The following is a 12067-nucleotide window of genomic DNA, read 5'->3' on the forward strand; positions in this document are numbered from 1 at the left end:
AACAAAATCATCTGTGGTCCAGGAGAAGCCTAAACCTGTCCTGGAATCTTGGAACGTTCTGTGGCCCTACCAGGTCAGAGGAAACCCCAGGCAGAGAGGATTGACCTGGCACTCCCGGAGGCTTACTGCACCTGGGGTTAAGAGCACACTCCTGCTGAATGACATGAGAGTTCAAGTTTCTTGTTCTGGATCTAGGACTGCAACTTAATGAGACTTCCTCTAGCAATGCAGTAAGGCTAAATTGCTTCATAAGACAGTATAGGATCTGGATAATATAGAACATCTTTGCTTATGTCAGGCACTCTAACTCCCTTCTTGATTTGGACTTCAGAGAACAAGGAAAAGTGTGGGTACATAGATGGCAAGTTGCAAGTGATCTCAATGTGTGGCATGTAAAATGTTTGCTAAGGCATCAGCCTTAGGTTCCAATTTCCCAGCTTTGTAGAGCCTGAGCCAGAATGAGATAGCTTTCGTCTTAAACTGACGTTTGTTTGTTTTTTAATCAGCAAATAATCATCAATTTCTTTAATAATCAAATTTCAAGAGAAATCAATTGCAATAAAACAAACTAGACATTTAGTAATGCACTGATATCATCATCTATGTATATAATTCTCTTAAATGTACCCGTTGTAAATCCCATGTGTAGCAGCTCTCGCAAGAGTTCATAAGTGAGCTGCCAGGAGAAAAGCGATCGGGCAGGCTAATGGCTGGCCGGCCAGCTGAGAGAAAGTAGTGCTGGGGTAAGCAGTGGCTGGGGAGGCAGGAAAACGGCAAGGGGAGGCGGGAAAGCGGTGGTGGTGGGAGCAAGAAAGCAGGGGGGAGGAGGTGGGGGGAGCAGGGGAGTGGCGGGGGGCAGGAAAGTGGTAGTTGAAATGGGCCAAGAACAGGGGAAGAGCTGAGGGGGAGGGAGGCTGAGAAGGCGGGAGAGCCAAGAGGGATGTAGAGGGTCGAGAACGAGGGGGGAAGGAGGGGGATAACTAGAAGCACAGATGCTCTTTGCCTGGGCCACCTAGTTTTATTTATTTATTGAATTTGATAAGAGGTTAATGCTATAATATAGTATTAATGTATCTTATGTATATTTTCTGTATATATAAAAATACAGCAAGAATACATTGATGCCAATATGCTTTTTCTTAAAAATATCAGGAAAGATTTATATTATGAGTAGAATGCCAAAATAATAGAAATGGTAAGGGGTGGGGGAAGGTTAAAAAAGAAAAAAGAGTGGAGGAATTTTCACTGCAGGGAATTTACAGCGGTCTATCATAATACCCACATATCATTTTAGAAAAGTCGAAATGTTGCTATCTATCAGATCAGCCATGCAATTAAGATTGAAATTTAGAAGCTGCATTAGGGATTTTCAGTGAATTTACTGACAAAAAATATGAACATACTCCAAGGAAGAAAAAACTAGAGTGTCTTGAATCATTTCTAAAGGTTGTAGGAGTAAATTATAAAATTACATTAAAATTAGCTTTTTCTCAAGGTTCTTTCCAGTGCATCCACAATTGCCAATACCCTGAGGAATGACTCAGAAAATTCCTCCTCACATCAGCTCGCCTAATGTTTCAGATTTCAGTGCACTTCCTCAAGGCATCCTAGTTATTCAATACAGGGAGAAAAGAATAAAATTGGTTTAGACACTCAAAATCTTGTAGGGTTTACTCATTCAGCACTGTGCTTGAGGGCTAATTTTTTAAGAACTTCAAATACATATAATTCTTAAGTAAAATGGAAAAGCTGAGGATGAAATTATCTAGCATGTTTATGTATTGTCCAATGTCTTGAAATTCCATGCGTAATAAGAAAAAATAAAACACACATATTTAGAACAAACCAGAACTCATGGGCTGACTTCCAGCTAAATTGCTCAATATTACTGCTCAGAAGTTACTCTAAGTGATTACTTATTTTCAATAGGACTTCCATTGAGTAATTTAGTTAGTATAATAAAACTTACAAAAAATCTGTACATCAACAGTGCTAGATGAAATGGTGTTTGCTCCTAGGTAATCTGTGGGTGCAATAAAAGGGTATGAAATGTCCGAAGAAAGCTTCTGGTTTTACCACGTTCCTAGTTGCCCTTGTTTGGTACATTAGTTTGTCCATAGTTAGGAGGTCCCAAATCCATCTGTACCAAGATTTAATGGTAAGCAAGGTTTGTCCTTTCGGGATGCTTCTGTTTCTACTCTAGCCATTTTATGGAGATTAGAAATCAAGTCCTTATACATCTGGACATTTAATTGTTCCACCTTGGTTCAATGGTAATAAATGATTGGAAATCATACTTTTAACATGGGATATTTTTCCCACAGAAAAACCAATCCTCACAAATCCACTTCATGTGAGTGAGGGAACCGGGTTTGTCACAATCTTTTTGTAGCATCTGGTTGGCCACTGTGGGAAACAGGATGCTGGACTTGGATCTTTGGTTTAACGCGTCTGACCCATTGAACAGGACTTTTACACTTTGGGAAGACTTATCACTATTTGGTGCTACAGCATTCAGTTCTCAAGAAGGCTTTGGCTCACTTGTGAGCATGTATTTTTACAATTTGGGACATTTTTATATTATCTTTGTTACTATGTTGCTATTTGTATCCGAAGGTTTTATATTTTATCTTTATGGAATGATTTTAACTGTGTTTGGCTGTTTTATGTAGGACTTATAAAGTTTGTTATTAAAATACCCACTTCTAGCTATACTCATAGCTTTTAGCAGCCCATTACTGTATAAGCTTTCTTTCCTGGTCTTTTTTGGCATTTAGATTTATCTTCTGGATCAGTAATATACCCTATTTTGTGTTGTGATCATGTTGGGATCTTTGGTCTAAATTAGCATGTTTTGTCTTATGTTGACATGTTCTCTCCAACCTCTCTCTTTTCTGGATCTAAGTTTAAATATTTTTATGCTCATTTAGGCATAAGGTTTAACTCTTTCTCCCAATACAATTTCCCTGATGAAAACACTCCCTCACAGGAGGTTTCTCTTAACTTGAAGCTTGGAGAATTGAAAACCTCTTCTCCAGCAGGGTGGTGATATAGGTACACAGTACAATACAGGGCAATCCTTGTGGGTGGCAAGTGCTGGAAGGAGAAAGAATTTACAGAAGAGAAACTGCCCCTACAAATAGAGAGAGAGAAAGAATCAGCATTAGGATGATGGAATATGAATTTTCAGGTCACAGCATAATTCAAGTCGAATGCCTTGGAGAGGAAAATTGAAAACACATGTCAGTTTAACATATAGAATAATAGTGTATCTGAGCTTATGCAGAATGTCTTTTCTCTAGCATTTAATAACATCTACCACAAATAGGTTTGAGCCTTAAAAGACTGTCAAATGATATTTTTGTTTTGATTGAGCAGTCCTTTTGGTACTATGCTTGGAAATATAAACCTTTCCCTTTGTTTGGCATCCTTTTTAGAAAGCTTAGGTTTTTGAGGTTTGTATCCTCTGTGTTCATTAGATCGCTAATCTATAATTGTACAAATTGGTATGATCACTGAAGAATGATTGATCTAGTGTTAAGGGAGTGCTTTTAGTGCTCCTAATATGTGCCAGGAGTGAAAAGCTAATTATATTGGAAAAGTTTCTTTTAGTAGCAAGTTTCATGGTAAAGTTAAGCTATGAAAGGCTAACTCTAGACTTAGTGCTTTTAACTTACCTCATGGAAGCAAAGGCCAAAAAATGGGATCACAAGCAAATCAAGGTCAAAGGATACAGTCTTCTTTTCTAGGGAGGATACTTTGGATATGAACCCACTTTATTTAGACTATGCCCTTAGTGCATTCCAACATATCTAATTTTCAGAAAAGAACATCCAATTGATGAGTTATCAAAGCCACAATTCAATTCTCTGAAGTGTCACAAGCAGTGCAGCAAGTTGGTTGAATATTTATCTATTAAAATAAATATTCCATTTCATTCAGAGCATGGAATAGAAAAAACTATAGTTTGATGTGGTTTTCAGTATGCCTTGGTTCTCTGGACCCATCACTTAATACTGTACTTGCAATCTCAATTAATCATCCTGAAAATCGCAATTAATAAAGCACTGCTGAAATGTTTCCCTTTCCTCCTGCTTGATGACCCCCCTTTAATGGCTTGGCTGCAAACCTATATGCACTTTCCTGTGAATAAGTCCCATTTAACTTAGTGCTACTTACTTCTGAATAAATGTGCATCTGTAGTGCTGTTGATACCACAATTTCCTCCTCCTTATTTTTCAGTGTTGCTCTTCAATTACTGGGGGTGAGGACAATAGGTGATATATACCAGTATTGTTTATAGGGGGACACAATAGGGGAGCAGAAGCAGAGAAGGAGGTGGATCAGTTAGGTGTTGTAGCCTGAGGAGGGCATGGAGGTTGAAAATAGTAGTTGCCGATGCTGCTGCTACACTTGCCTCTTTCCCCAATAGTCTCTTTCTTCTCACTTCTTTCTGTAATGCTGCAATCTTGGATTATAGAAGGAAATCTTGTTATAACTGGTTTGTTTCTTGCTCAGATTGAATGAAAATTAGGGATGTGCATGATGATTCCCCCCCCCCTGAATCACCCCAGATTCTATTTGTACCCAGATTTTGGAAGCTACCACCCAAATTTTTGAATCCACTCTCATTTGTTACCAGAGAAACTACTCTCAGAACACCTCAGAAACAGCAAAACCCAGTACCCCATGGGCTTGTGGGTATGAGGGTGGTTGGTGCCCTATGTGCATTACACCACCATTCACTCTGGGCCACCCCGGTGCCCCGCAAGTGCAGTTATGGGGCTGCTGAAATCCCCATTATTCCCTATGGGGAAAAATATTCCCTATGCACAAACTTCACAAATTCTTTAAAAATCAGCCCTTTGGAATCTGGGTGGTAGCAGGCATCCATTGGGGCACTATCACCCAACCCACTCTTCTACTCCTGAAACCCCTTTTCTGCCCCAAATCTGCCACAAAGACATGCAAACTTCAGAAATTATTTAAAAATCATCCCTTTGCCCAATTCCTTTGGAATATGGATGGTAGCAGGCACCCATTGGGGAACTACCACCTGACTCACTGTGGCACTCCTAGGAGGCACCCACAGGCAGAAATGGGCACTGTGTGTCTGTCCCCATTGTCCCATAGGGTGGATGCAGCACACATCAACAACAGCAGAGCTTTGCAAAGAACAAGGTTCCCAAAGGTCATGTACATCCACTGTGTCACACACTCACCACATCTATTGAGTGCCACCATTCCACCCCCACCCCCCGAAATATAATTGATCTACACACAACAGTGTGAAACAACAACAATGAAATGCACTGCCCCACATGCCCTTTCCCAATGCAGGGTAACAACAGCAGCCAGCAACAAGCAAGCAAACAAGTGTGATATCACAGATGCAGCAGACTAGGGCAGCAGACTAGGGCCAACAACAGCATCAAATGTGCCCTGCCCTCTCTCCCACAAGCATTTTTAATCCACAAGCAACAGACACAGCTGCATCTCTGGCACCCGGCCATAAAAGCGGGTTAAGTAAGGAAAGGTGCAAAACAACATTCTGCCAGTGAAACAGCAAGGGTTGGCCTCCCTCCCACCTACACAAGTAAAAGAGTGACGACGACAATGGCACACAATTTTTGGTGAATTTTTTGTTAACATTTCTGCAACAAATCGGAGCCTGTGGCACCAGCACAACTGATTGTAGATGCAAGCAATCTAGTTTGAATAAAAATGGATGATGCTAGAAGTTACAATATGACCCAATCTTCATTGCAAAGAGGTACACACACACATACAGAGAGAGAGAGAGAGAGAGAGAGAGAGAGAGAGAGAGAGAGAGAGAGAGAGAACCTGTCCTGTGCCCATCTATGAGGTCCCCCAAATACAGGCACAACAACAAACCATCCAAGGCATTTGAACTGCATAATATATATACTGCTAGACTTGACATTATGTAGGAGGGAAGCATAATATACCTGAGCGTGTGTGCTCTGTGAAAGGGTTAGTGGGTTTAGGGTTAATTTTTGCCATGGCCTCAGAATACTGCAGTTGGGCGTGGGGGTTGGGGGTAAATGGGCACAGGGAGGAGGCTAGAGTCTGTGCCTGCCTGCCCACTCAGAGCCTGTAAGTTGCTGGGCAGAGAATAGTAATACTAATATATTATGGGCACCGAGGGCTGGAGGACAGGCTTCTGTTTTTAAAAAATGCAAAGAAAAACAACAGCAATCTTTGGAATGGGTAAAAAGACAGAATTGTTTTTTAAAACCACGAGGCTATGCTACCCTTCTAACCACCTACTAGTACTTTTTAATGGGGATCCCTCCCACACAGAACACCTGTTTAAACTTCTGCTAAATAGCACACAACTTTTTAAATTCGATTGCAACCCCAAACCTCCCTCCAAACAGAAAAACCCCCAAGAATACACAATTCTAGAGACACGTGTGTGTGTATAGTGTGTCTGTGTGTTTTAAATGGGTACTACTCACTCAGTCTAAGGCTTCACCCACATTGTGTCCAGTATTCCACTTCTGTGATCTGGTCTCTGATGAGCCTACTCTTTCTTCTTTAATCTTCTTCTTGTCTTCTTCTCCTTTCTCAATCTCCAGATTTGGGCTCGGGCAAAAGCCTGGAAAATCTGGGGATGGGGGGTGCCTGGCCAGGTGGCCAATGGCCACAGGACCTGGGGCTGGTGGCTGGCACAGACACAGCAGGCACTGATTCTCTCAAGGGGGTGAAAAAAGAATTCTTCTCTGGAACAAAAATGCAATGCAGCAGATAATCCATTCCCAGGCTGGCATGCATTAGCCAGCATAGGCAGGCAGGCTGGATGGCAAGACAGGCTGGGCTCAGGCTGGCAAGGCAGAAGGCAATAGGCATGGCCATGGCATGGCATGGCATGGCATGGCATGGCAAAGCAAAGCAAAGCAAAGCAAAGCAAAGCTCTTTTCCCACATGAGGCAGAAAGGCAGAATGGTGACTGCTGCCTCTTTAAATCTGATTGAAAATCCATCCTTGAACTCCCCCCCTTGCCCCTTCTTTGACCCTTCCCCTGGCCAATGTGGGGTCAGTCAGAAGTGGCAAGAGCCAAAGGAGCCAATCGGGAACAAGGAGACAATTGTCAGCAGATCAGCCCATGCTTTCGTTCACTGATCTGAAGGCAGGAAATTCAAATAGATGTCAAACACAAAATGGAGACTACATACAGATTGCCACGAAATGGAGGTCCAAAACAACAAAACTTCTGGAGCCAAAATCCGGGTGATTTGTTTTGTGCGCAAATCTTTTGGGATTTGCAATCGGGTGATTTGTTTTGTGTACAAATCACCCGAAACAGACTGATTCAGGTACAAATCATTCTGTACCCGCAACATTTTGCACATTCCTAATGAAAATGTAATGCATGCTAGATCTTTGTGAGAATGGTCTATCTTCCGAATTTCAGCTAGAGATGTGCAGGAGTTTTTGGTCCAAGAACATTTTAAAGTTTTAGAGCCTTGGCTTTGGGCATTTAAATCCCCATAATCAGAGTGGTCAGGGTGGATCAATGTTTTTAATGCTCCTTTGGTGTAATTTAGACTGGCTTGATCTCTGAAGCATTGAAGAAAGAGGAGCAACAATCATTTGGAGGGGGAGGAGTAGAGAGGGAGAGAGAAGACTGGGAAGGAGGAAATATAAAAGCTGGAGGTGGGGGGTTAAGCGCTAACTGTAAGAAGAGTAAAATAACACACAGTTAGTGAAAATTAAAAAATTAAACAGGAAACTGAAAAATTATAGTATCGATCAAACTGGCCTCAGCTAAAAAGAAAATATATACCTTGAGGCGAGAACCAGAGAAAAAGTGTGTGAAAGTGATGGTATTGTGGGGCATAGCCTTGGCGAATAAGATCTCCTGTATTTGGGCCGACTTGGACTCCACTATTTCTGCAAGGTCTATGGAGGAGGTGTCCAGCAATCCCTCTTGCAGTATTAGATTGGATCAGTTTCAATCTGTGACTCCTGAGAATGTGGACAAGCTGCTTGTGATGGCACGGCCTACCACCTGTTCTCTGGATCCTTGCCGGACTTGGCTGCTTCTGTCTAGCAGGAAGATTGTTAGAGGTGGCCTAGTTAATATCATAAATGCATCTCTGAGGGAGGGTAACGTGCCTCCTTGTCTGAAGGAGGCAATGGTTAGGCCATTCTTAAAGAAGCCTTCCCTGGACCCCTTAGTGATGGATAATTACAGGTCAATCTCCAATCTCCCTTGGTTGGGCAAGGTGATTGAGAGGGTGGTGGCCAACCGGCTCTAGGCAGTCTTGGATGAAACTGGTGATCTAGACCCATTTCAAACTTGCTATAGAGCTGGCTATGGGGTTGAGACAGCCTTGGTTGGCCTGATAGATGACCTTTACCGGGCAATCAACAGAGCGAGTGTGATTCTGCTGGTTCTTCTAGATCTCTTGATGGCATTTGATACCATCAACCATGGTATCCTTCTGGATTGCCTGGGAAAGTTGGGGATAGGCGGCACTGCCTTTCAGTGGTTCTGCTCCTATCTCTCAGGTAGGTTCCACATGGAGGAGCTTGGTGACAGTTGCTCCTCAAAACGGGAGCTGTTATATGGAGTCCCTCAGGGCTCCATTCTGTCACCAATGCTTTTTAACATCTACATGAAACTGCTGGGTGAGGTCATCAGGAGGTTTGGTGCTGGATGTTATCAGTATGCTGATGACACCCAAATCTACTTTTCCTTTTCATCTTCAAGAAATGCCTGCCTACAGGCAATAATGGGCTGGATGAGGGATAAAAACTTAAGCTGAATCCAAGCAAGATGGAGGTGCTCATTGTGGGGGCTCAGAATCTGAGGGGTGTGTTAGATCTTCCTGTGCTGGATGGTTACACTCCCCCAGGAGCAGGTGCACAGCTTGGGAGTACTCCTGGACCCAGGCCTCACCCTGGCATCTCAAATAGAGGCCATGGCCAGGAGTCCTTTCTATCATCTTTGGCTGATTCGACAGCTGCACCCGTTCCTTGAAGAGGATGACCTCAAAACAGTGGTGCATCAGCTGGTAATCTCCTGGCTTTACTATTGCAATGCACTCTATGTGGGGCTGCCAGAAACTTCAGTTACTTCAGAATGCGGCAGCCAGATTGGTCTCTGGGGCAACCCGGAGATACCATATTTTTCCCTTTTTGAAACAATTACACGGGCTGCCAATATCTTTCCAGGCAAAATACAAAGTCCTGGTTATTACCTTTCAAGCCCTGAATGGCTTGGGTCCAAATTATCTTAGAGAGCGCCTTCTTCTACATGATCCCCACCGCACATTAAGGTCATTTGAGGAGGTCCGTCTCCAGTTACCACCGGTTCGTTTGGTGGCAACTCAGAGGCGGGCCTTCTCTTTAGCTGCTCCTGGCTGTAGAATGCACTCCCAGCAGAAATCCGCAATCTTAATTCTTTAGTGACCTTCAGGAGAGCCCTTAATACCTATCTATTTGGCCTGGCCTTCCAGGGTTAATTGTTTTAATGCTTTAACCTGGTTTTCAGGGTTTTAATTGTTCTTATTGTTTAATTGTTTTTTAAGATGTTTTAATTGTTAATTGGTGTTTATGTTTATATTTCTGTTTTAATTGTTCTTGGTTTGAATGGTTTCTGTTTTAATTGTAAACCGCCCTGAGCCTTTTTGGAAGGGCGGTATAAAAATTGAATAAATAAATAATAATAAATAAAATAAATAAATATTGTGATAAACCACTATCTGGAAAGTCTTCATAGCTGCAGCAATTTAATGAAATGCAAAACAAACCTCTAAGGTATATAGAGGCTGTTCTCACACACAGCCTGGGTTAGGCTGTGCATAAGAACCACTGGGATCCATGTGGATCTTGGCAGTGCCTTGGCAGCAAACCCACCAAAGAAGCCCACTAGTAAGCTGAGATTAGCCACATCCAACTGGATGTGTGTCAGCACCGGCTGCTTACAGCTGGCATTGAGACACTGCAGGGCTCCTAGTCGGCACCGGGGGGACCCCCACAATGTGTTATACACTTGCACTGTGCACACTCATACCGTGCATTGTGGGATTAATGGGGGCTGGGACGACGCATCCCGACCCCTGCATGTCCGCACTGCCAGAGGCAGCAGTGGAAAGTGCCCAGAGGCAGGAGCAGGATCATCTGCGGGGAAGATAAGCTCCTGCAGCCTTCCCCACTGCCTGCCCACAAGCCCTCTCATAGAATCATGAGAAAGGGCTCATAGTGTAACGAAAAACTGAATGCTTTTAGATTGTTTTCAAAAATAAACAATTAAACATTTCCCCCCAGAAGTGAAATTGTTATCATTATATTCATTTTATGGAACTGCCTTGCAAGGGGGAGGGGGGGAATTCTATGTAATTCTGAATGAAACCTATCTAAGCCAGTTCCAAACATATTGACACTGGTTACTGAACAACTTTTTCAGGTTAGTGACTGAACCAGAAATGAACTTTTTCAAGTTAGTGACTGAACCAGAAATTCCAACAAACCTGATTTGAACCAAATTCTTAATGGTTCAACTGCCTATTTCCACCTCTCACACTGCCATCTTCATCCCTCCCACCCTGGGTAAAGAACTGTGTCTTTCCTGCCCACTGCTGCTTTCTTTCCCTTAAGTAATAGAAAGTGCTTCAGCAAATAAATAATAAAATGAGGTACTAGTTTCCAACAAATAAGAGATGCGTTCAATGAAGAAAGACAGAAATTGATATAAGGTTTTTGTATGGAGATCTTCAGAGATAAATGCTGAATATTGCTCAGTGCAGAGGTGAGGCAAAATATGATGGAAAAATCACAGGAACATGATATTCTCGTATTAGTTTTTAACTGAGAACAGGGCATTAAAGGAAATTGCAGGTGCTGATGCAAACATGGAGATTGAATTTTCTGTATTATTATTTCTGTACTAAAGCAGCAGCCAAATTTCACCTAGAGCCAAATCTATGGCAGTTCAGGGATTCATTTGCTCATGAACACACATTATATATGTGTCCCAGGACCTTTGAATGGTATTGTACTTTTTGCAGCTGAGAATAGGGGAATAAAGGGAATTCCACATCTCAGGTATATGAATTATACAAATTCCACATCTCAGGTATATGAATTAAGCAGTTGATTGAAAGCAATGAGGAATTTAGACATCAAAAATTCAGTAAATGAATGCAAGAGGCAATAAAACAATTATATTAAATAAAACAATTAAAGGTAAGGCTAGAGGCAATAATAGCAGCCATGTAGGGGATTAAAACCACTGGAAAACCAAGCAGTAACTTGCTAGAGTGCTGAAAAATATGGGAAAATACACCTAAATATTATTATTATTATATTTATATCCCTCTCTTCCTCCAAGCAGCCCAGAGTGGTGTACTACATACTTAAGTTTCTCTTTCACAACAACCCTGTGAAGTAGGCTAGGCTGAGAGAGAAGTGACTGGCCCAGAGTCACCCAGCTAGTATTATGGCTGCATGGGGACTTGAATTTGGGTCTCGCCAGTCCTAGTCCAGCACTCTAACCACTACACCACATCACAAGGGAGTGATAGTATGGAGAAAGTCAAGGCAATCGAGTCCCAGGACAGTTTGAGAAAAATTCACAAAAGACAGATGGAGAAGTTGATAGGATAGATGGAAAAGGAATGTTTGTGACTAGCTGGGAAGCAGATACATTTAGGAAGTTTTCTTCCTCCCACCCTAAGAAAAAAGGAGGGTAGGGATCATGCAAAGAATTCATCAAACAGTACAGTCAAGAAGAAATTCCATATGGAGAATCACTTTGTTCCCATAGAGGTCAGAAAGCAAACAAACCCCAACCAAGATGTTTAATAACAGACAATTTCCACATGAGGAAAGGAATGGAAGAGTCTTGCCATGAGAGAAGGAGAAAGAGAAAGAGGAAATATACTACCTCTCCTTAATTCTGCTGAAAAAAATGTTACAGGACAATTTCTCCCAGCACCCAAGGACTATACAACCACCCCCCCTTAAATAAATTAGCATTGGAGGGAAGGCTTTCTACCACTAGGTTCTATTTAATTTGTTTGCACAAAAGAAATTA

The 12067-nt window shown here is 42.1% G+C and overlaps 1 long non-coding RNA gene across 2 annotated transcripts in view; it reads right to left on the reverse strand.

The window, feature by feature from the left end:
- Positions 1-928: 928 nt before the first annotated feature.
- The window catches only part of LOC128351014 (uncharacterized), a 29089-nt gene continuing 17950 nt past the window's right edge, over positions 929-12067 (reverse strand). For both annotated transcript variants that reach the window (XR_008319554.1, XR_008319555.1), the window contains exons 4-5: positions 4180-4468; positions 929-3133 (exon numbers count right to left, since the gene is read on the reverse strand). This is a non-coding gene — a long non-coding RNA (uncharacterized LOC128351014). The remainder of the gene's footprint in view (positions 3134-4179; positions 4469-12067) is intronic.

The sequence above is a fragment of the Hemicordylus capensis genome, chromosome 3 (assembly GCF_027244095.1).
Source record: "Hemicordylus capensis ecotype Gifberg chromosome 3, rHemCap1.1.pri, whole genome shotgun sequence".
In the NCBI taxonomy this organism is placed as follows: Eukaryota; Metazoa; Chordata; class Lepidosauria; order Squamata; family Cordylidae; genus Hemicordylus; species Hemicordylus capensis.